General features: G+C 50.4%; 1 protein-coding gene across 5 annotated transcripts in view; it reads left to right on the forward strand.

Annotated features, from left to right (window-relative positions):
* The first annotated feature begins 2,228 nt into the window (after positions 1–2,228).
* Positions 2,229–22,009, forward strand: part of EPS8 (EGFR pathway substrate 8, signaling adaptor) — a 192,743-nt gene continuing 172,962 nt past the window's right edge. For 2 of the 5 annotated variants that reach the window (XM_077267286.1, XM_077267287.1), the window contains exon 1: positions 2,286–2,431. The gene's annotated coding sequence lies outside the window, so the exon portion shown is untranslated. Of the gene's footprint in view, positions 2,432–2,794; positions 2,926–22,009 lie in introns of those variants that run through there. The other 3 variants (XM_077267284.1, XM_077267282.1, XM_077267285.1) reach the window with 3 other exon arrangements.

The raw sequence follows: 22,009 nt of genomic DNA on the forward strand, positions 1-22,009 counted from the left end.
GACTGTGGTGATCTCCCCGTGACTGTGGTGATCAGGTTGTGACTGTGGTGATCAGGTTGTGACTGTGGTGATCTCCCTGTGACTGTGGTGATCTCCCTGTGACTGTGGTGATCTCCCTGTGACTGTGGTGATCTTCCTATGACTGTGGTGATCTCCCTGTGACTGTGGTGATCTTCCTGTGACTGTGGTGATCTCTCTGTGACTGTGGTGATCTCCCTGTGACTGTGGTAATCTCCCTGTGACTGTGGTGATCTTCCTGTGACTGTGGTGATCTTCCTGTGACTGTGGTGATCTCCCTGTGACTGTGGTGATCTCCCTATGACTGTGGTGATCTCCCTGTGACTGTGGTGATCTCCCTGTGACTGTGGTGATCTCCCTGTGACTGTGGTGATCTCCCCGTGACTGTGGTGATCTCCCCGTGACTGTGGTGATCTTCCTGTGACTGTGGTGATCTCTGTGTGACTGTGGTGATCTCCCCGTGACTGGTGATCTTCCTGTGACTGTGGTGATCTTCCTGTGACTGTGGTGATCTCCCCGTGACTGTGGTGATCTCTCTATGACTGTGGTGATCTCTCTATGACTGTGGTGATCTCCCCGTGACTGTGGCGATGTCCCTGTGACTGTGGCGATGTCCCTGTGACTGTGGTGATCTCCCTGTGACTGTGGTGATCTCCCTGTGACTGTGGTGATCTCCCGGTAACTGTGGTGATCTCCCGGTGACTGTGGTGATCTCCCAGTGACTGTGGTGATCTCCCGGTGACTGTGGTGATCTCCCAGTGACTGTGGTGATCTCCCGGTGACTGTGGTGATCTCCCGGTGACTGCGGTGATCTCCCTGTGACTGCGGTGATCTCCCTGTGACTGCGGTGATCTCCCTGTGACTGCGGTGATCTCCCTGTGACTGTGGTGATCTCCCTGTGACTGTGGCGATCTTCCTTTGACTGTGGTGATCTCCCTGTGACTGTGGTGATCTCCCTGTGACTGTGGTGATCTCCCCATGACTGTGGTGATCTCCCTGTGACTGTGGTGATCTTCCTATGACTGTGGTGATCTCCCTGTGACTGTGGTGATCTCCCCGTGACTGTGTTGATCTCCCCGTGACTGTGGTGATCTCCCCGTGACTGTGGTGATCTCCCCGTGACTGTGGTGATCTCCCCGTGACTGTGGTGATCTCCCCGTGACTGTGGTGATCTCCCTGTGACTGTAGTGATCTCCCTGTGACTGTGGTGATCTCCCTGTGACTGTGGTGATCTCCCCGTGACTGTGGTGATCTCCCCGTGACTGTGGTGATCTTCCTGTGACTGTGGTGATCTCTGTGTGACTGTGGTGATCTCCCCGTGACTGGTGATCTTCCTGTGGTGATCTTCCTGTGACTGTGGTGATCTCCCCGTGACTGTGGTGATCTCTCTATGACTGTGGTGATCAGGTTGTGACTGTGGTGATCGCCCCGTGACTGTGGCGATGTCCCTGTGACTGTGGTGATCTCCCTGTGACTGTGGTGATCTCCCTGTGACTGTGGTGATCTCCCGGTAACTGTGGTGATCTCCCGGTGACTGTGGTGATCTCCCAGTGACTGTGGTGATCTCCCGGTGACTGTGGTGATCGCCCGGTGACTGTGGTGATCTCCCGGTGACTGTGGTGATCTCCCTGTGACTGCGGTGATCTCCCTGTGACTGTGGTGATCTCCCTGTGACTGCGGCGATCTCCCTGTGACTGTGGTGATCTCCCTGTGACTGTGGCGATCTTCCTTTGACTGTGGTGATCTCCCTGTGACTGTGGTGATCTCCCCGTGACTGAGGTGATCTCCCCGTGATTGTGGTGATCTCCCCGTGACTGTGGTGATCTCCCCGTGACTGTGGTGATCTCCCTGTGACTGTAGTGATCTCCCTGTGACTGTGGTGATCTCCCGGTGACTGTGGTGATCTCCCCGTGACTGTGGTGATCTCCCCGTGACTGTGGTGATCTCCCCGTGACTGTGGTGATCTCCCGGTGACTGTGGTGATCTCCCGGTGACTGTGGTGATCTCCCTGTGACTGTGGTGATCTCCCGGTGACTGTGGTGATCTCCCGGTGACTGTGGTGATCTCCCTGTGACTGTGGTGATCTCCCGGTGACTGTGGTGATCTCCCGGTGACTGTGGTGATCTCCCGGTGACTGTGGTGATCTCCCTGTGACTGTGGTGATCTCCCGGTGACTGTGGTGATCTCCCGGTGACTGTGGTGATCTCCCTGTGACTGTGGTGATCTCCCGGTGACTGTGGTGATCCCTCCGCAGTGGAGCAGATCCTCCTGTGCAGTGATCGTCTGCTCTGCAGCCAGTAACAGGTTAATTCCGCCATCCTCCGCTCTCTCCTCCCCCGGACTCCTGCTCTGTATTAATGATTAATTTCGGCTCCGGGGAGCAGTCGCAGCGTCGTGCCGGGATCGGCGGCCTGTGAGTATGATGCGGCCGGTGTGGTCGCCATGTTCCGGGGTCTCGTCTTTGTGATTTGCTGTCGCCGTCTCCTTGTCGCGTCCTCCCGGCCTCGGCTCACACCTGCACCTGCGGCCGTCAGGCTGGGCTTGTCCGTCAGTGCTCAGGTCGTGTAGGCACCGAGGGTGGGCAACTGCGGCGTCATAGGAGAAGGGGCCGTGCGACCACGGGGGAGGCCGTCCGTGCGACCACGGGGGAGGCCGTCCGTGCGACCACGGGGGAGGCCGTCCGTGCGACCACGGGGGAGGCCGTCCGTGCGACCACGGGGGAGGCCGTCCGTGCGACCACGGGGGAGGCCGTCCGTGCGACCACGGGGGAGGTCGTGTGTGCGACCACGGGGGAGGCCGTCCGTGCGACCACGGGGGAGGTCGTGTGTGCGACCACGGGGGCTGCAGCAGTCACAAAAATGCCAGCTCCCTGCACTGTGGCTGTGGAAGTGCAACGGTGCCAGCAAGGTGACTCCATTATCGCCCGCCCCTCACCTGTCTGTGTGTCAGGGCCGCCCGTTACCGGCATGTGTGTGTTCTGACGGCGGGTCACACTGGGGTGTTCACATGAATCATTTTTCATTAATGTGGGTGACTCAGGTTTTGTGGTTGTCTCCTTCTGTGGTGGGATTATGCGGTGAGCTGGTTCCTCCCGTATGGTGCGTCCCCTGAGGCGTCCTGTGAGGGGTCTTCCGTGTGGGGGTTTTGCGCGTGTTGCGTCCCGTGTGGGGGTTTTGCGCGTGTTGCGTCCCGTGTGGGGGTTTTGCGCGTGTTGCGTCCCGTGTGGGGGTTTTGCGCGTGTTGCGTCCCGTGTGGGGGTTTTGCTCGTGTTGCGTCCCGTGTGGGGGTTTTGCTCGTGTTGCGGGGTTTTGCGCACTGTGCGGGGTCTCGCGTGTGGTGCGTCCCGCGCGGTGCGGGGGTCTTCCGTGTGGTGAGTCCCGTGTAGTGACTCCTGTGTGGGGGTCTCGCGCGTGGTGCGGGGTCTTCCGTGTGGTGAGTCCCGTGTAGTGACTCCTGTGTGGGGGTCTCGCGCGTGGTGCGGGGTCTTCCGTGTGGTGAGTCCCGTGTAGTGACTCCTGTGTGGGGGTCTCGCGCGTGGTGCGGGGTCTTCCATGTGGTGAGTCCCGTGTAGTGACTCCTGTGTGGGGGTCTCGCGCGTGGTGCGGGGTCTTCCATGTGGTGAGTCCCGTGTAGTGACTCCTGTGTGGGGGTCTCGCGCGTGGTGCGGGGTCTTCCATGTGGTGAGTCCCGTGTAGTGACTCCTGTGTGGGGGTCTCGCGCGTGGTGCGGGGTCTTCCATGTGGTGAGTCCCGTGTAGTGACTCCTGTGTGGGGGTCTCGCGCGTGGTGCGGGGTCTTCCATGTGGTGAGTCCCGTGTAGTGACTCCTGTGTGGGGGTCTCGCGCGTGGTGCGGGGTCTTCCGTGTGGTGAGTCCCGTGTGGGGTCCTGATCGGCAGTTGTCTCTGTTAGGTTACTACAGCGGATTGGCTCCTCTCATTGTGGACTCCTTCTGTACAGAGAGCTGCTTTGTTACAGTGTTTCAGCGATGTCTGCAGCGCTGTAGATCGGGTCAGACTCGCCCCCTGCTGAATACGCTGCAGAAACTGTTGGTTTGTGCGATGCTCTCCACACCTGTAGACTGATTAGCTGCGCGTGTGTATCCTGCGCGTGTGTATCCTGCGCGTGTCGTGTGTGCACTCTCTCGGGTGGCCGCTTGGAGCATGAAGCCACAGAGTCTTTTTATGACCCATGGAATAACGTTTACTTCCACATGTAGGGGACCAAAACAAAACCATAACCCTATGGCTATGTGCACACGTTCAGGATTTCTTGCAGAAAATTCCTGAGGAAAAACCTGAAATTTTCTGCAAGAAATCTGCATGCGTTTTTTGCCGCATTTTTGATGCGTTTTTTTCTGGACATTTCCCAATGCATTTTATAGTGGGGAAATCCGCAAAATTAATGAACATGTTGCGTTTTTTACCGCAATGCGTTTTTTTTCGCGGAAAAAAACGCAACATGTGCACAAAACATGCGGAATTCATTCTAAATGATGGGATGCATATTGTATGCTGTTTTTTTGCGGTTTTATAGCGTTTATCCCCAAAAAAACGCAAAAAATCAGCAACGTGTGCACACAGCCTAAATCTCGGCCTTGTCCAGGCGCCGACTGCACAGCACAGGCGCCGACTGCACAGCACAGGCGCCGACTGCACAGCACAGGCGCCGACTGCACAGCACAGGCGCCGACTGCACAGCACAGGCGCCGACTGCACAGCACAGGCGCCGACTGCACAGCACAGGCGCCGACTGCACAGCACAGGCGCCGACTGCACAGCACAGGCCCCGACTGCACAGCACAGGCCCCGACTGCACAGCACAGGCCCCGACTGCACAGCACAGGCCCCGACTGCACAGCACAGGCCCCGACTGCACAGCACAGGCCCCGACTGCACAGCACAGGCCCCGACTGCACAGCACAGGCCCCGACTGCACAGCACAGGCCCCGACTGCACAGCACAGGCCCCGACTGCACAGCACAGGCCCCGACTGCACAGCACAGGCCCCGACTGCACAGCACAGGCCCCGACTGCACAGCACAGGCCCCGACTGCACAGCACAGGCCCCGACTGCACAGCACAGGCCCCGACTGCACAGCACAGGCCCCGACTGCACAGCACAGGCCCCGACTGCACAGCACAGGCCCCGACTGCACAGCACAGGCCCCGACTGCACAGCACAGGCCCCGACTGCACAGCACAGGCCCCGACTGCACAGCACAGGCCCCGACTGCACAGCACAGGCCCCGACTGCACAGCACAGGCCCCGACTGCACAGCACAGGCCCCGACTGCACAGCACAGGCCCCGACTGCACAGCACAGGCCCCGACTGCACAGCACAGGCCCCGACTGCACAGCACAGGCCCCGACTGCACAGCACAGGCCCCGACTGCACAGCACAGGCCCCAGCCACTCGCACAGGTCTGAGCTAGTCCCAGTCTGGTCACACCTGCTCTCGGCCATAGCAGCTTCTGATACTTATACACCATGTTCCAAATTATTATGCAAATTACATTTTTCTGGGATTTTCCTAAATGGTCGGTGCAAATGACATTCGGTCTAATAAAAGTCATCACCCATTAGATTATACATCGAATTATATTGCAGAAACCTCCCAATGATAACAGTATAATCTCCACAATGAATAACACCCCACAATGCACTGCTCCAGATTATTAAGCCCAGTAGAATTTCTAAACATTTGATATAAAGACCTGAAAAGTCTCATTTGTGGAATTTGCAGCATTAGGAGGTCACATTCACTGAACAGAAAAGCTATTTACCTCCAGAACCTCCTAACAGCCAAGTTACATGTAACATAGGAGCCTTCTTTGTTGTCACCTTCACAATTCTTGCATCCATTGAACTTGAGTTTTCGGACAGTTTCTGCTTGTATTTCTTCCCTCCCAGAGCTGCTGTTTTTTTTTTTTTTTTAATTCTTTATTTAAATTTTCAAGTAACATAAACAGAATATCAAAACATATATGCTCACAAATAAATATAGTATGTAGACACGAGACATGGAGCACTGAAAGCAATAAGAATTCAGTGCAAATATAGCTTGAAAAAAGTAAGTGAGCATAAAAAACATAAGTCAAAACTGGTTCAGGCCTGGAAAGAATAGCCTAAATGTAGATTATTAAGCATATAAAATAGATAAAGGCCATAGGGTGTGACGGTAGGAAATGCCGCAAGCATTCTAATCATTTCTAGAAGTGAGGATGGACATAAGGCTCATATAGAAGGTAAGTCAGTGAAAATGGTAGAAGAGCCAAGGTGGTGGGCACGGCCACGGCGTTGCATCGTAAAACCCCGGGGGGGGGGGAATAGAAGTCACTCATAGGAATGTGTGACTATAGAGGTAAAGATGGGTTCATGGGGAGGGGCGGCCAGGTCCGCACGAAAGGGATGAAAATTTAATCCAGGGAAGCCCAAGAGCTGTGGAATTTCTCATGGGAACGAGTTTCCCAGCTAGAAAGTTCTTCCAAGCGAAATAAGTCTTGGACCTTTGAGGTCCATTCTTTCAGCATTGGGGAAGCTGTTTGCCTCCAGTGTGTAGAAATCAGGTGTTCAGCAGCTGCAACTAGAATGGGGAGCAGCTCATGTTTCCCTGGGTTAAAGGTTGTGGAAGGGAGGGAAAGCAATGCATCTTGTGGAGTCAGGTCACGCGACATTAGGCCCATGTTATGCAGAGATTTATTTATGTCAGTCCAGAATTGTGATAATCCCGGGCAGAGCCAAAAGATATGTAGAAGAGTCCCCGTAGATTGGGAGCATCTCCAGCATAATGGAGAATCTGTTTGCCCTAAGTGGAAAAGCCGCTCTGGGGTTCTGTACCGTCTAGAAAGAATTTTAAACGCGGTCTCTTGTAATAAGATACATCTAGAAAATCCGTGGGAGTTGGAAAGTACCCGTATTTTTCGGACTATAAGACGCACCGGACTATAAGGCGCACCCAGGTTTTAGAGGTGGAAAATAGGGAAAAAAAATATTTGAAGCAAAAAAATGTGGTAAAATATTTAATAACATAAATAACACACTATTATATGTGGTGTTATTATATATAATAGTATGTTATTATGTTAGAAGCTGCGGGACCAGTGTGGTGTCTGTGAAGTACTATATGAAGACGCTGGAGGGTGAGTATAAGAATGGGGGCGCAGGGCTTATAGTGAAAGCACCACTCCAGCACTGCAAAATAGCACTGGAGTGCTGCTTTAAAATCCCATGGGAGAACTATAACTCCCAGCATGTCCTGCAGATCCTATGACATGCTGGGAGTTATAGTTCACCACAGGAGTGGCAGAGTGCTTTGTGTCTTGTAAAGACTACCCTCTTAATTGTGGCAGCCTGCCAGCCTGTGGTGAGGTAAAAGCATCCCATGACTGCACACAGAGCCCTCCCTCTTGTTGCCTCTCCACAGCACAGGTTTTGAGGAAGCCTGCAGATTCTAGTGGAGAGCCTGAAGGACCTGTGATGATGTCAAGAAGAGGGAGGGCTCTAAGCTGCCATGTGATGCTCCAGCCCGCCCACTCCTGACATCGCACAGGTCCTGTTTGTGCACAGCACTCGGCATCCAGGCATGGCAGGCAGGTATACAGCGATCTCCTCTCCGCTCTGGACCCTGCTGCTGCTGCTGCCTCCTCCCCAGGACACACAAATCTCCCCAGCTGCTGCAGGGATCAGCGCTGAGGAAACCATGCGTGTCCCTGCTTAAGTGCAGTATTTATTTGCTGCTCCGGGCTCACCGCTCAGCTGATAGGTGGGCGGGGAGTAGCTAATGAATATTCACTGCACTTAATCATCGGGACCACTGCTTTCCCCAGCGCTGATTCCGTGCTTTCCCCAGCGCTGATTCCCGGCAATGGGGACATTTTTCTGCCTCCTGAAGTGGGATAACAGTGCGATCCCACTCACTGCTGCCCCCCTCCCCACATGCTACATCCGTACCATAAGACGCACCCACACTTTCCTCCCAAATTTGGAGGAAAAAAAGTGCGTCTTATGGTCGGAAAAATACGGTACCTGTTTAGTTTCTCGGGAGGATAATGTAATTTTTAATTCTGCCTCCCAGGAAGAGAGATAAAGAGGTTTAAATTGTTTTGGGGATTTGAAGAGATTAGTGTAAAGTTTAGAAACTAACCTAGTAATTGGCGATTTCAGCCTAATCAGAAATTCTAGCCATAACCAGTCAGGGGGTTGATTCTCGATTGATTTGAGTTTCGACATGATATGGTTGATATGGTTTTTCTGGAGGAAGTTGGAGGGATGTTTTGTCGCGTTAGACGGCCAGTTGTCGGTGCATTGAATCTGTTTGGACAGAAATTGAGATATTGTGACATTAGGCAGGGAATCCCAAAGTCCGAAGGCATCTACGTAGTTAGGGTCTGTTAGCTCCAGAGCTGCTGTTTTGATGTGAACGGCCTCCCACCCTCATAAATCTTTTGCTTGATGATCCTCCAAAGGTTCTCTCTAGGGTTGAGGACAGGGGAAGATGGTGGCCACACCATGAGTTTATCTCCTTTTATGCCCATAGCAGCCAATCACTCAGAGGGATTCTTTGCAGCATGAGATGGGGCATTGTCAGCATGAAGATGATTTTGATCCTGGTTTCTGCTTTTTAGACCATGGAAGAAAGTTGTCAGTCAGAAACTCTATATACTTTGCAAAGGTCATTTTCACATCTTCAGGAACCTTAAATGGAAAAAAAAACAAAAAAAAAAACACCAGAACACAGGCAGGGATGCTTACCTGTTCAAGGCCTCCAACAATTGCACTACCCAGGGTGCACCAGGCCCAAATGAAGATAGCGAAAACACAGGTGCAAATAATACCGATGCAGCCAACCTACAATCAGGAATTGGCTGCTTGGAGCACCCGTGCAAAAAAAAAAGCAGCCAATTCCTGATTGTAGGTTGGCTGCATCGGTATTATTTGCACCTGTGTTTTCGCTATCTTCATTTGGGCCTGGTGCACCCTGGGTAGTGCAATTGTTGGAGGCCTTGAACAGGTAAGCATCCCTGCCTGTGTTCTGGTGTTTTTTTGTTTAGTTTAGTGGAGGGTTTCCTCCAATGGGGAACCTTAAATGGCCCTGCCAGCTGTTTCTCCATGATTCCGGCCCAAAACATGACTCCTCCACCTTCTTGCTGACGTCGCAGCCTTGTTGGGACATGGTGGCTGTTGTGAATTCCGCTCTTGGGCTCCCTCCGGTGGATTTAAGTGGAACTGCTGCTCCTTGGATTTAGCACTCAGCAGCTGCTTCCACTGATCGTCTATTCTGGCTCGGCTATTTATCCTGGCTCTATCCTTCAGCTAGTGCCAGTTGTCAATGGTTCCTGCTTGGATTCACATCTCTCTTGGATTTCCCTGATATTCTGACCAGTTCAGCAAAGATAAGTCCTTGCTTTGTTCTTTTGCCTTCCACTTGTTGTGGACTTAATCGTTCAGCACATTCTATGTTTTTTTTTCTAGTCCAGCTTGTCAGTATGGATTTATTCAGTTAAGCTGGAAGCTCTGGGAAGCAGATTTACCCTCCGCACCTTTAGTCAGGTGTGGAGATTTTTGTAAACTCTGTGGTGGATTTTTCTAGTTTTTAATACTGACCGCACAGCATTCTGTCCTGTTCTATCTATCTAGCTAGATTGGCCTCCTTTGCTACATCCTAGTTTCATTCTGTGTATGTCATTTCCCTCTCTACTCACAGTCAATATTTGTGGGGGGCTGTCTGTCCTTTGGGAATTTTCTCTGAGGCAAGATAGCTTTCCTGTTTCTATCTTTAGGGGTAATTAGTCCTCCGGCTGTGACGAGGTGTCTAGGGAGTGACAGGAACATCCCACGGCTACTTCTAGTGTTGTGTTAAGCTCAGGAACTGCGGTCAGTACAGGTACCACCTCCTCCAGAGCACGTCCCATGTTGCTCCTAAACCACCAGTTCATAACAGGTGGCCATACACCAACCATCCAATGCTCCATCCATCTGGACCATCCAGGGTTGCGCGATACTCATCAGTAAACAAGACTGTTTGAAAATTAGTCTTCAGGTATGTCTGGGCCCAATACAACCATTTCTGCTTGTGAACACAGTTTAGGGGTGGCCGAATAGTAGGTTTATGCACCACAGCAAGCCTTTGAAGGATCCTACACCTTGAGGTTCGAGGAACTCCAGAGGCACCAGCAGCTTCAAATATCTGTTTGCTGCTTTGCAATGGCTTTTTAGCAGCTGCTCTCTTAATCCGATTAACTTGCCTGGCCGAAATCTTCCTCATTATGCCTTTATCAGCACAAACACATCTGTGCTCAGATTCAGCCACAACTCTCTTAACAGTAAGATGATCACTCTTAAGTTTTGGGGAAATTTTTAATGTTTTCATCCCTTCACCAAGGCATTGCACTATTTGATGCTTTTCAGCAGCAGAGAGATCCTTTTTCTTTCCCATGTTACTTGAAAACTGTGACCTGCTTAATAATGTGGAACATCATTTTTAAGTAGTTTTCCTTTAATTAGAATCACATGGGAAACTAATTATCACATGTGTTTAAGATTGATTTCAGTGATCCATTGAGCCCTGAGACACAATACCATCCACGAGTTTATTTGAAAAACAAAACAATTAAATCTTTATCACACTTAAATCCAATTTGCATAATAACTTGGAACACAGTGTAGTTGGTGCACACGGCCTGTGCAGACTCTTTCTGAGAGATTCTGGCCTGTCTGCAGCTCCAATACACATCCACTCGGCTCCACTCCCCCGGCTGACTGACCAGGCAACACATGGCCTGGTTCTAGTCAGGGCTATCCAAGTGCCCCTAATCAGGAGCTGTAGAGATAAGATTTAACCCCATCCTACCTGACTTTGCTACATACCCTCTTCTGACCTACGGATGGGCACCATCTGTCAACAGACAGAGAATACAGGGGGCCAGGTATTATTTATTATAGCGCCGTTTATTCCATGGCGCTTTACATGTGAGGAGGGGTATACATAATAAAACGAGTGCAGTAATCTTAAACAATACAAATACCGACTGGTACAGGAGGAGTGAGGACCCTGCCCGCGAGGGCTCACAATCTACAAGGGCTGGGTGAGGATACAGGAGAGAGGACCCTGCCCACGAGAGCTCACAGTCTACAGGGGCTGGGTGAGGATACAGAAGGAGGGAGGACCCTGCCCGCGAGGGCTCACAGTCTACAGGGGCTGGGTGAGGATACAGGAGGAGAGAGGACCCTGCCCGCTAGGGCTCACAGTCTACAAGGGATGGGTGAGGATACAGGAGGAGAGGACCCTGCCCGCTAGGGCTCACAGTCTACAAGGGATGGGTGAGGATACAGGAGGAGAGAGGACCCTGCCCGCGAGGGCTCAGTCTACAAGGGCTGGGTGAGGATACAGGAGGAGAGAGGACCCTGCCCGCGAGGGCTGACAGTCTACAAGGGATGGGTGAGGATACAGGAGGAGAGAGGACCCTGCCCCCGAGGGCTCAGTCTACAAGGGATGGGTGAGGATACAGGAGGAGAGAGGACCCTTCCCACGAGGGCTCACAGTCTACAAGGGATGGGTGAGGATACAGGAGGAGAGAGGACCCTGCCCGCGAGGGCTCACAGTCTACAAGGGATGGGTGAGGATACAAGAGAGAGGACCCTGCCCGCGAGGGCTCAGTCTACAAGGGCTGGGTGAGGATACAGGAGGAGAGGACCCTGCCCGCGAGGGCTCACAGTCTACAAGGGCTGGGTGAGGATACAGGAGGAGAGAGGACCCTGCCCGCGAGGGCTCACAATCTACACAGGATGGGTGATGATACAGGAGGAGAGAGGACCCTGCCCGCGAGGGCTCACAGTCTACAAGGGATGGGTGAGGATACAGGAGGAGAGAGGATCCTGCCAGCCTGCGAGGGCTCACAGTCTACAAGGGATTGGTGAGGATACAGTAGGTGAGGGCGGAGAAGGCAGAGGACAGGAGGAGAGAGGAAAGGGCAGTGTAGAAGGCAGAGGACAGGTCCAGGAGGAGGAGGAAAGGGCAATGTAGAAGGCAGAGGACGGGTCCAGGAGGAGGAGGAGGAAAGGGCAGTGTAGAAGGCAGAGGACAGGTGGAGGAGGAGGAGGAGGAGAAAAGGGCAGTGTAGAAGGCTGAGGACAGGTCCAGGAGGAGGAGGAAAGAGCAGTGTAGAAGGCAGAGGACAGGTCGAGGAGGAAAGGGCAGTGTAGAAGGCAGAGCACTGGTGGAGGAGGAAAGGGCAGTGTAGAAGGCAGAGGACAGGAGTAAAGGGCAGTGTAGAAGGCAGAGGACAGGTGGAGGAGTAAAGGGCAGTGTAGAAGGCAGAGGACAGGTGGAGGAGGAAAGGGCAGTGTAGAAGGCAGAGGACAGGAGGAGGAGGAGGAAAGGGCAGTATAGAAGGCAGAGGACAGGTGGAGGAGGAAAGGGCAGTGTAGAAGGCAGAGGACAGGTGGAGGAGGAAAGGGCAGTGTAGAAGGCAGAGGACAGGAGGAGGAGGAGGAAAGGGCAGTGTAGAAGGCAGAGGACAGGTGGAGGAGGAAAGGGCAGTGTAGAAGGCAGAGGACAGGTGGAGGAGGAGGAAAGGGCAGTGTAGAAAGCAGAGGACAGGTGAAGGAGGAAGAAAGGGCAGTGTAGAAGGCAGAGGACAGGTGGAGGAGGAAAGGGCAGTGTAGAAGGCAGAGGACAGGTGGAGGAGGAAAGGGCAGTGTAGAAGGCAGAGGACAGGAGGTGGAGGAAAGGGCAGTGTAGAAAGCAGAGCACAGGTGGAGGAGGAGGAAAGGGCAGTGTAGAAGGCAGAGGACAGGTGGAGGAGGAGGAGGAAAGGGCAGTGTAGAAGGCAGAGGACAGGTGGTGGTGGAGGAGGAAAGGGCAGTGTAGAAAGCAGAGGACAGGTGGAGGAGGAAAGGGCAGTGTAGAAGGCAGAGGACAGGTGGAGGAGGAGGAGAGGGCAGTGTAGAAGGCAGAGGACAGGTGGAGGAGGAGGAAAGGGCAGTGTAGAAGGCCGAGGACAGGTGGAGGAGGAGGAGGAATGGGCAGGTGTTGTGAATTCCGTTCTCGAACTCCCTCCTGTGGTCATGAATGGTACTTCGGCGAGTTCTGTCCGTGGACTCCCTCTGGTGGCTGTGAGTGGAACTGCTGGTTCTTGAGGTTGCTTCCTCAGCTGCCCTCGTTTGCGGCTAGGCTGGCTTCTCTATTTAACTCCACTCAGATCATTACTTCATGCCAGCTGTTAATGTATCAGTACTGGTTCAGATCTCTCTCGGATCTTTCTGATGACCTGTCTACTCCAGCAGAAGCTAAGTCCCTGCTAGTTCATTTGTTGTTCATTGTGTACTGAATATATTTCTTAGTACTTGCTAAGTTCTAGTCCAGCTTGCTAACATGATATTGCCTTGCTAGCTGGAAGCTCTGGGGTGCAGAGTGGCACCTCCGCACCGTGAGTCGGTGCGGGGGTCTTTTTGCACACTCTGCGTGGCTTTTTGTAGTTTTTTGTGCTGACCGCATAGATCCCTTTCCTTTCCTCTTGTCTATTTAGTGAAGACTGGTGTTGTGAATTTGCTTTTTGCTCCCTCTAGTGGTTACTAGTTTTTTGACTCTGGTTTTTCTGTCATTCCTTTTATCCGCACCTGGGTCGTTAGTTAGGGGTGTTGCTATATAAGCTCCCTGGACCTTCAGTTCAATGCCTGGCAACGTAGTTATCAGAGCTAGTCTGCTGTGCTCTTGTCTACTGATCCTGGTTCCAGTTATATCAGCTAAGTCTGCCTTTTGCTTTTTGCTATTTGTTTTGGTTTTGTATTTTTGTCCAGCTTGTTCCAAATCTATATCCTGACCTTTGCTGGAAGCTCTAGGGGGCTGGTGTTCTCCCCCCGGACCGTTAGACGGTTCGGGGGTTCTTGAATTTCCAGTGTGGATTTTGATAGGGTTTTTGTTGACCATATAAGTTACCTTTCTTTATTCTGCTATCAGTAAGCGGGCCTCTCTGTGCTAAACCTGGTTCATTTCTGTGTTTGTCATTTCCTCTTACCTCACCGTCATTATTTGTGGGGGGCTTCTATCCAGCTTTGGGGTCCCCTTCTCTGGAGGCAAGAAAGGTCTTTGTTTTCCTCTACTAGGGGTAGCTAGATTCTCCGGCTGGCGCGTGTCATCTAGAATCAACGTAGGAATGATCCCCGGCTACTTCTAGTGTTGGCGTTAGGAGTAGATATATGGTCAACCCAGTTACCACTGCCCTATGAGCTGGATTTTTGTACTCTGCAGACTTCCACGTTCCTCTGAGACCCTCGCCATTGGGGTCATAACAGTTTGCCAGGCCAGTATTAAATGTTTAATGCATTGCAGAAGAGGGATTATAAGAAAGAAGATTCTGAGTTTTTTTTTTCTTCTTCCCCTTTACCTCAGAGTGGCTATGCTTGCTGCAGACATGAATGTCCAGACCTTGATTACAAGTGTGGACCAGCTGGCTACTCGTGTGCAGGGCATACAAGACTATGTTATCAGAAATCCTAGGTCAGAACCTAAAATACCGATTCCTGAACTGTTTTCCGGAGACAGGTTTAAGTTTAGGAATTTCGTGAATAATTGTAAATTGTTTTTGTCCCTGAGACCCTGTTCATCTGGAGATTCTGCTCAGCAAGTAAAAATTGTTATTTCGTTCTTACGGGGCGACCCTCAGGATTGGGCTTTTTCGCTGGCGCCAGGAGATCCGGCATTGGCTGATCTTGATGCGTTTTTTCTGGCGCTCGGTTTACTTTATGAGGAACCCAATCTTGAGATTCAGGCAGAAAAGGCCTTGCTGGCTATGTCTCAGGGGCAGGACGAGGCTGAAGTGTATTGCCAGAAATTTCGGAAATGGTCCGTGCTGACACATTGGAACGAGTGTGCACTGGCCGCTAATTTTAGAAATGGCCTTTCTGAAGCCATTAAGAATGTTATGGTGGGTTTTCCCATTCCCACAGGTCTGAATGATACTATGGCACTGGCTATTCAAATTGACCGGCGGTTGCGGGAGCGCAAAACCGCAAATTCCCTCATGGTGTTGTCTGAACAGACACCTAATTCGGTGCAATGTGATAGAAAAACCGCAAATTCCCTCATGGTGTTGTCTGAACAGACACCTGATTTAATGCAATGTGATAGAATCCTGACTAGAAATGAGCGGAAAATTCATAGACGCCGGAATGGCTTGTGCTACTACTGTGGTGATTCTACACATGTTATCTCAGCATGCTCTAAACGTATAGCTAAGGTTGTTAGTCCTGTCACCGTTGGTAATTTGCAACCTAAATTTATTCTGTCTGTAACTTTGATTTGCTCACTGTCATCTTATCCTGTCATGGCGTTTGTAGATTCAGGTGCTGCCCTGAGTCTCATGGATCTCTCATTTGCTAAGCGCTGTGGTTTTACTCTTGAACCATTAGAAAATCCTATCCCTCTTAGGGGTATTGATGCTACACCATTGGCAGCAAATAAACCGCAGTATTGGACTCAGGTTACCATGTGCATGACTCCTGAACACCGCGAGGTGATACGTTTCCTGGTTTTACATAAAATGCATGATTTGGTTGTTTTAGGGCTGCCATGGTTACAGACCCATAATCCAGTCCTGGACTGGAAGGCTATGTCAGTCTCAAGTTGGGGCTGTCGTGGTATTCATGGGGATTCCCTGCCTGTGTCTATTGCTTCTTCTACGCCTTCGGAAGTTCCGGAGTATTTGTCTGATTATCAGGATGTCTTCAGTGAGTCTGAGTCCAGTGCACTGCCTCCTCATAGGGACTGTGACTGTGCTATAGATTTGATCCCAGGCAGTAAATTTCCTAAGGGAAGACTGTTTAATCTGTCGGTACCTGAACATACCGCTATGCGTTCATATATCAAGGAGTCTCTGGAGAAAGGACATATTCGTCCGTCTTCTTCCCCTCTTGGTGCGGGATTCTTTTTTGTGGCAAAAAAGGACGGATCTTTGAGACCTTGTATTGATTATCGGCTTTTAAATAAGATCACTGTCAAATTTCAGTATCCTTTACCGCTGTTGTCTGACTTGTTTGCCCGGATTAAGGGTGCCAAGTGGTTCACCAAGATAGACCTTCGTGGTGCGTACAACCTTGTGCGCATTAAGCAAGGTGATGAATGGAAAACCGCATTCAATACGCCCGAAGGTCATTTTGAGTACTTGGTGATGCCTTTTGGGCTCTCCAATGCGCCTTCAGTTTTTCAGTCCTTTATGCATGACATTTTCCGGAAGTATCTGGATAAATTTTTGATTGTTTATCTGGATGATATTTTGTTTTTTTCTGATAATTGGGATTCGCATGTGGAGCAGGTCAGGTTGGTCTTTAAAATTTTGCGTGAAAATTCTTTGTTTGTCAAGGGCTCAAAGTGTCTCTTTGGTGTACAGAAGGTTCCCTTTTTGGGGTTCATTTTTTCCCCTTCTGCTGTGGAGATGGACCCAGTCAAGGTCCGAGCTATTCTTGATTGGACTCAGCCCTCGTCAGTTAAGAGTCTTCAGAAGTTCTTGGGCTTCGCTAACTTCTACCGTCGTTTTATCGCTAATTTTTCTAGCATTGTGAAACCTTTGACGGATATGACCAAGAAGGGCTCCGATGTAGCTAACTGGGCTCCTGCTGCCGTGGAGGCTTTCCAGGAGTTGAAACGCCGGTTTACTTCGGCGCCTGTTTTGTGCCAGCCTGACGTCTCACTTCCCTTTCAGGTTGAGGTGGATGCTTCGGAGATTGGGGCAGGGGCCGTTTTGTCGCAGAGAGGCCCTGGTTGCTCTGTTATGAAACCTTGTGCCTTTTTCTCTAGGAAGTTTTCGCCTGCCGAGCGAAATTATGATGTGGGCAATCGGGAGTTGTTGGCCATGAAATGGGCATTTGAGGAGTGGCGTCATTGGCTCGAGGGTGCTAAGCATCGTGTGGTGGTCTTGACTGATCACAAAAATCTGATGTATCTCGAGTCTGCTAAACGCCTTAATCCGAGACAGGCCCGCTGGTCATTGTTTTTCTCCCGCTTTGATTTTGTTGTCTCGTATTTACCAGGTTCAAAGAATGTGAAGGCCGATGCTCTTTCTAGGAGCTTTGTGCCTGATGCTCCTGGAGTCGCTGATCCTGTTGGTATTCTTAAAGATGGAGTTATCTTGTCAGCTATTTCTCCGGATCTGCGACGTGTGTTGCAGAGATTTCAGGCTGATAGGCCTGAGTCTTGTCCACCTGACAGACTGTTTGTCCCGGATAAGTGGACCAGCAGAGTCATTTCCGAGGTTCATTCCTCGGTGTTGGCAGGTCACCCGGGAATTTTTGGCACCAGAGATCTGGTGGCCAGGTCCTTTTGGTGGCCTTCCTTGTCAAGGGATGTGCGGTCATTTGTGCAGTCCTGTGGGACTTGTGCTCGAGCTAAGCCTTGCTGTTCTCGTGCCAGCGGTTTGCTCTTGCCCTTGCCTGTCCCGAAGAGACCTTGGACACATATCTCCATGGATTTCATTTCTGATCTTCCGCTATCTCAGGGCATGTCCGTTATCTGGGTGATATGTGATCGCTTCTCCAAGATGGTCCATTTGGTTCCTTTGCCTAAGCTGCCTTCCTCTTCCGATCTGGTTCCTGTGTTTTTCCAGAACGTGGTTCGTTTGCACGGCATCCCTGAGAATATTGTGTCAGACAGAGGATCCCAGTTCGTTTCCAGGTTCTGGCGATCCTTTTGTAGTAGGATGGGCATTGATTTGTCGTTTTCGTCTGCTTTCCATCCTCAGACTAATGGACAGACGGAGCGAACCAATCAGACTTTGGAGGCTTATTTGAGGTGTTTTGTCTCTGCTGATCAGGACGATTGGGTGACATTCTTGCCGTTGGCTGAGTTTGCCCTTAATAATCGGGCTAGTTCCGCCACCTAGGTTTCGCCTTTTTTCTGCAACTCTGGTTTCCATCCTCGCTTTTCTTCGGGTCATGTGGAGCCTTCTGACTGTCCTGGGGTGGATTCTGTGGTGGATAGGTTGCAGCAGATCTGGAATCATGTGGTGGACAACTTGAAGTTGTCACAGGAGAAGGCTCAGCGCTTTGCCAACCGCCGCCGCGGTGTGGGTCCCCGACTACGCGTTGGGGATTTGGTATGGCTTTCTTCCCGCTTTGTTCCTATGAAGGTCTCCTCTCCCAAATTTAAACCTCGTTTTATTGGGCCTTACAAGATATTGGAAATCCTTAATCCTGTATCTTTTCGTCTGGATCTTCCTGTGTCGTTTGCTATTCACAATGTATTTCATAGGTCCTTGTTGCGGCGGTACATTGTGCCTGTAGTTCCTTCTGTTGAGCCTCCTGCTCCGGTGTTGGTTGAGGGCGAGTTGGAGTACGTGGTGGAGAAGATCTTGGATTCTCGCCTCTCCAGGCGGAGGCTTCAGTACCTGGTCAAGTGGAAGGGCTATGGTCAGGAGGATAATTCCTGGGTGGTCGCCTCTGATGTTCATGCGGCCGATTTAGTTCGTGCCTTTCATGCCGCTCATCCTGATCGCCCTGGTGGTCGTGGTGAGGGTTCGGTGACCCCTCACTAAGGGGGGGGTACTGTTGTGAATTTGCTTTTTGCTCCCTCTAGTGGTTACTAGTTTTTTGACTCTGGTTTTTCTGTCATTCCTTTTATCCGCACCTGGGTCGTTAGTTAGGGGTGTTGCTATATAAGCTCCCTGGACCTTCAGTTCAATGCCTGGCAACGTAGTTATCAGAGCTAGTCTGCTGTGCTCTTGTCTACTGATCCTGGTTCCAGTTATATCAGCTAAGTCTGCCTTTTGCTTTTTGCTATTTGTTTTGGTTTTGTATTTTTGTCCAGCTTGTTCCAAATCTATATCCTGACCTTTGCTGGAAGCTCTAGGGGGCTGGTGTTCTCCCCCCGGACCGTTAGACGGTTCGGGGGTTCTTGAATTTCCAGTGTGGATTTTGATAGGGTTTTTGTTGACCATATAAGTTACCTTTCTTTATTCTGCTATCAGTAAGCGGGCCTCTCTGTGCTAAACCTGGTTCATTTCTGTGTTTGTCATTTCCTCTTACCTAACCGTCATTATTTGTGGGGGGCTTCTATCCAGCTTTGGGGTCCCCTTCTCTGGAGGCAAGAAAGGTCTTTGTTTTCCTCTACTAGGGGTAGCTAGATTCTCCGGCTGGCGCGTGTCATCTAGAATCAACGTAGGAATGATCCCCGGCTACTTCTAGTGTTGGCGTTAGGAGTAGATATATGGTCAACCCAGTTACCACTGCCCTATGAGCTGGATTTTTGTACTCTGCAGACTTCCACGTTCCTCTGAGACCCTCGCCATTGGGGTCATAACAGACTGGCCTCCTTTGCTGAAACCTGTTTCATTCCTGTGTTTGTGACTTTCCTCTTAACTCACAGTCAATAATTGTGGGGGGGCTGCCTTTACCTTTGGGGAATTTCTCTGAGGCAAGGTAAGGCTTTATTTCCTATCTTTAGGGGTAGTTAGCTCTTAGGCTGTGAAGAGGCGTCTAGGGAGAGTTAGGTACGCTCCACGGCTATATCTAGTGTGTGTGATAGGATTAGAATTTGCGGTCAGCAGAGATCCCACTTCCCAGAGCTTGTCCTGTCGTGTAGTTTAACCATCAGGTCATTCCAGGTGCTCATAACCACCAGGTCCTAACAGTACAGCTGGCCAACAAAGTGTTAATGCATCTCAATAGAGGGATAAGAGAAGTTCTGAGACCATTTTTTTTTCTCTGCAGTGTGTTTTGTCTTTCTTTTCCCCTTAACCTCTGGGTGGTTCAGGACTCAGGTGTAGATATGGACATTCAAGGTCTGTCCTCTTGTGTTGATCAACTCACTGCAAGGGTACAGAGTATTCAAGATTATGTAGTTCAGAATCCGATATTAGAGCCTAGAATTCCAATTCTTGATTTGTTTTCTGGGGATAGATCTAAATTTCTGAATTTCAAAAATAATTGTAGACTGTTTCTTACTTTGAAGCCCCGCTCCTCTGGTGACCCCATTCAGCAAGTAAAAATCATTATTTCTTTGTTACGTGGCGACCCTCAAGACTTGGCATTCTCCCTTGCGCCAGGAGATCCTGCATTGCTTAATTGCTTAATGTAGATGCGTTTTTTCTAGCACTTGGATTGCTTTATGACGAACCTAACTCTGTGGATCAGGCAGAGAAAATCTTGCTGGCTTTGTGTCAGGGTCAGGATGAGGCGGAGGTATATTGCCAGAAGTTTAGAAAGTGGTCTGTGCTTACTCAATGGAATGAGTGTGCCCTTGCAGCAATTTTCAGAAAGGGTCTTTCTGAAGCCCTTAAGGATGTTATGGTGGGGTTCCCCCCGCCTGCTGGTCTGAATGAATCAATGTCCTTGGCCATTCAGATCGATTGGCGCTTGCGGGAGCGCAAGGTTGTGCACTATTTGGCGGTATCCTCTGAGCAGAGGCCTGAGCCTATGCAATGTGATAGGACTTTGACCAGAGCTGAACGGCAAGAACACAGACGTCAGAATGGGCTGTGTTTTTACTGTGATGACTCCACTCATGCTATCTCTGATTGTCCTAAGCGCACTAAGCGGTTCGCTAGGTCTGTCACCATTGGTACGGTACAGCCTAAATTTCTTTTGTCCGTTACTCTGATTTGCTCTTTCTCGTCCTACTCTGTTATGGCATTTGTGGATTCAGGCGCTGCCCTGAATTTGATGGACTTGGAGTTTGCCAGGCGCTGTGGTTTTTTCTTGGAGCCCTTGCAGTATCCTATTCCATTAAGGGGAATTGATGCTACGCCTTTGGCCAAGAATAAACCTCAGTACTGGACTCAGTTGACCATGTGCATGGCTCCTGCACATCAGGAAGATATTCGCTTTTTGGTGTTGCATAATTTGCATGATGTGGTCGTGTTGGGTTTGCCATGGCTACAGGTCCATAATCCAGTATTGGATTGGAAATCAATGTCTGTGTCCAGTTGGGGTTGTCAAGGGGTACATGGGGATGTCCCATTGTTGTCAATTTCTTCTTCTACTCCTTCTGAAGTACCTGAGTTTTTGTCGGATTACCAAGATGTATTTGATGAGCCCAAATCCAGTGCCCTACCTCCTCATAGGGATTGTGATTGTGCTATTAATTTGATTCCTGGTAGTAAATTTACTAAGGGCCGACTTTTCAATTTATCTGTGCCGGAACACGCCGCTATGCGGAGTTATGTAAAGGAGTCCTTGGAGAAAGGGCATATTCGCCCGTCGTCGTCACCGTTGGGAGCAGGGTTCTTTTTTGTGGCCAAGAAGGATGGTTCTCTGAGACCTTGTATAGATTACCGCCTTCTCAATAAAATCATGGTCAAATTTCAGTACCCTTTGCCTCTACTGTCTGATTTGTTTGCTCGGATTAAGGGGGCTAGTTGGTTCACCAAGATAGATCTTCGAGGGGCGTGTAATCTTGTGCGTATTAAACAGGGCGATGAATGGAAAACAGCATTTAATACGCCCGAGGGCCATTTTGAGTACCTGGTGATGCCATTCGGGCTTTCTAATGCTCCATCTGTGTTTCAGTCCTTTATGCATGACATCTTCCGAAAGTATTTGGATAGATTCATGATTGTATATTTGGATGATATTTTGGTCTTTTCGGATGATTGGGAGTCTCATGTGAAGCAGGTCAGAATGGTGTTCCAGGTCCTTCGTGCTAATTCTTTGTTTGTGAAGGGGTCTAAATGTCTCTTCGGAGTTCAGAAGGTTTCCTTTTTGGGCTTCATTTTTTCCCCTTCTACTATCGAGATGGATCCTGTTAAAGTTCAGGCCATTTATGATTGGACTCAGCCTACATCTGTGAAGAGCCTTCAGAAATTCCTGGGCTTGGCTAATTTTTACCGTCGCTTCATCGCTAATATTTCTAGTGTTGTTAAACCGTTGACTGATTTGACCAAGAAAGGTGCTGATGTGGTTAATTGGTCCTCTGCGGCCGTTGAGGCTTTTCGGGAGTTGAAATGTCGTTTCTCTTCGGCCCCTGTGTTGTGTCAGCCAGATGTTTTGCTCCCTTTTCAGGTCG

This window comes from Ranitomeya variabilis, chromosome 5, assembly GCF_051348905.1.
Source record: "Ranitomeya variabilis isolate aRanVar5 chromosome 5, aRanVar5.hap1, whole genome shotgun sequence".
NCBI classification, from domain to species: Eukaryota; Metazoa; Chordata; class Amphibia; order Anura; family Dendrobatidae; genus Ranitomeya; species Ranitomeya variabilis.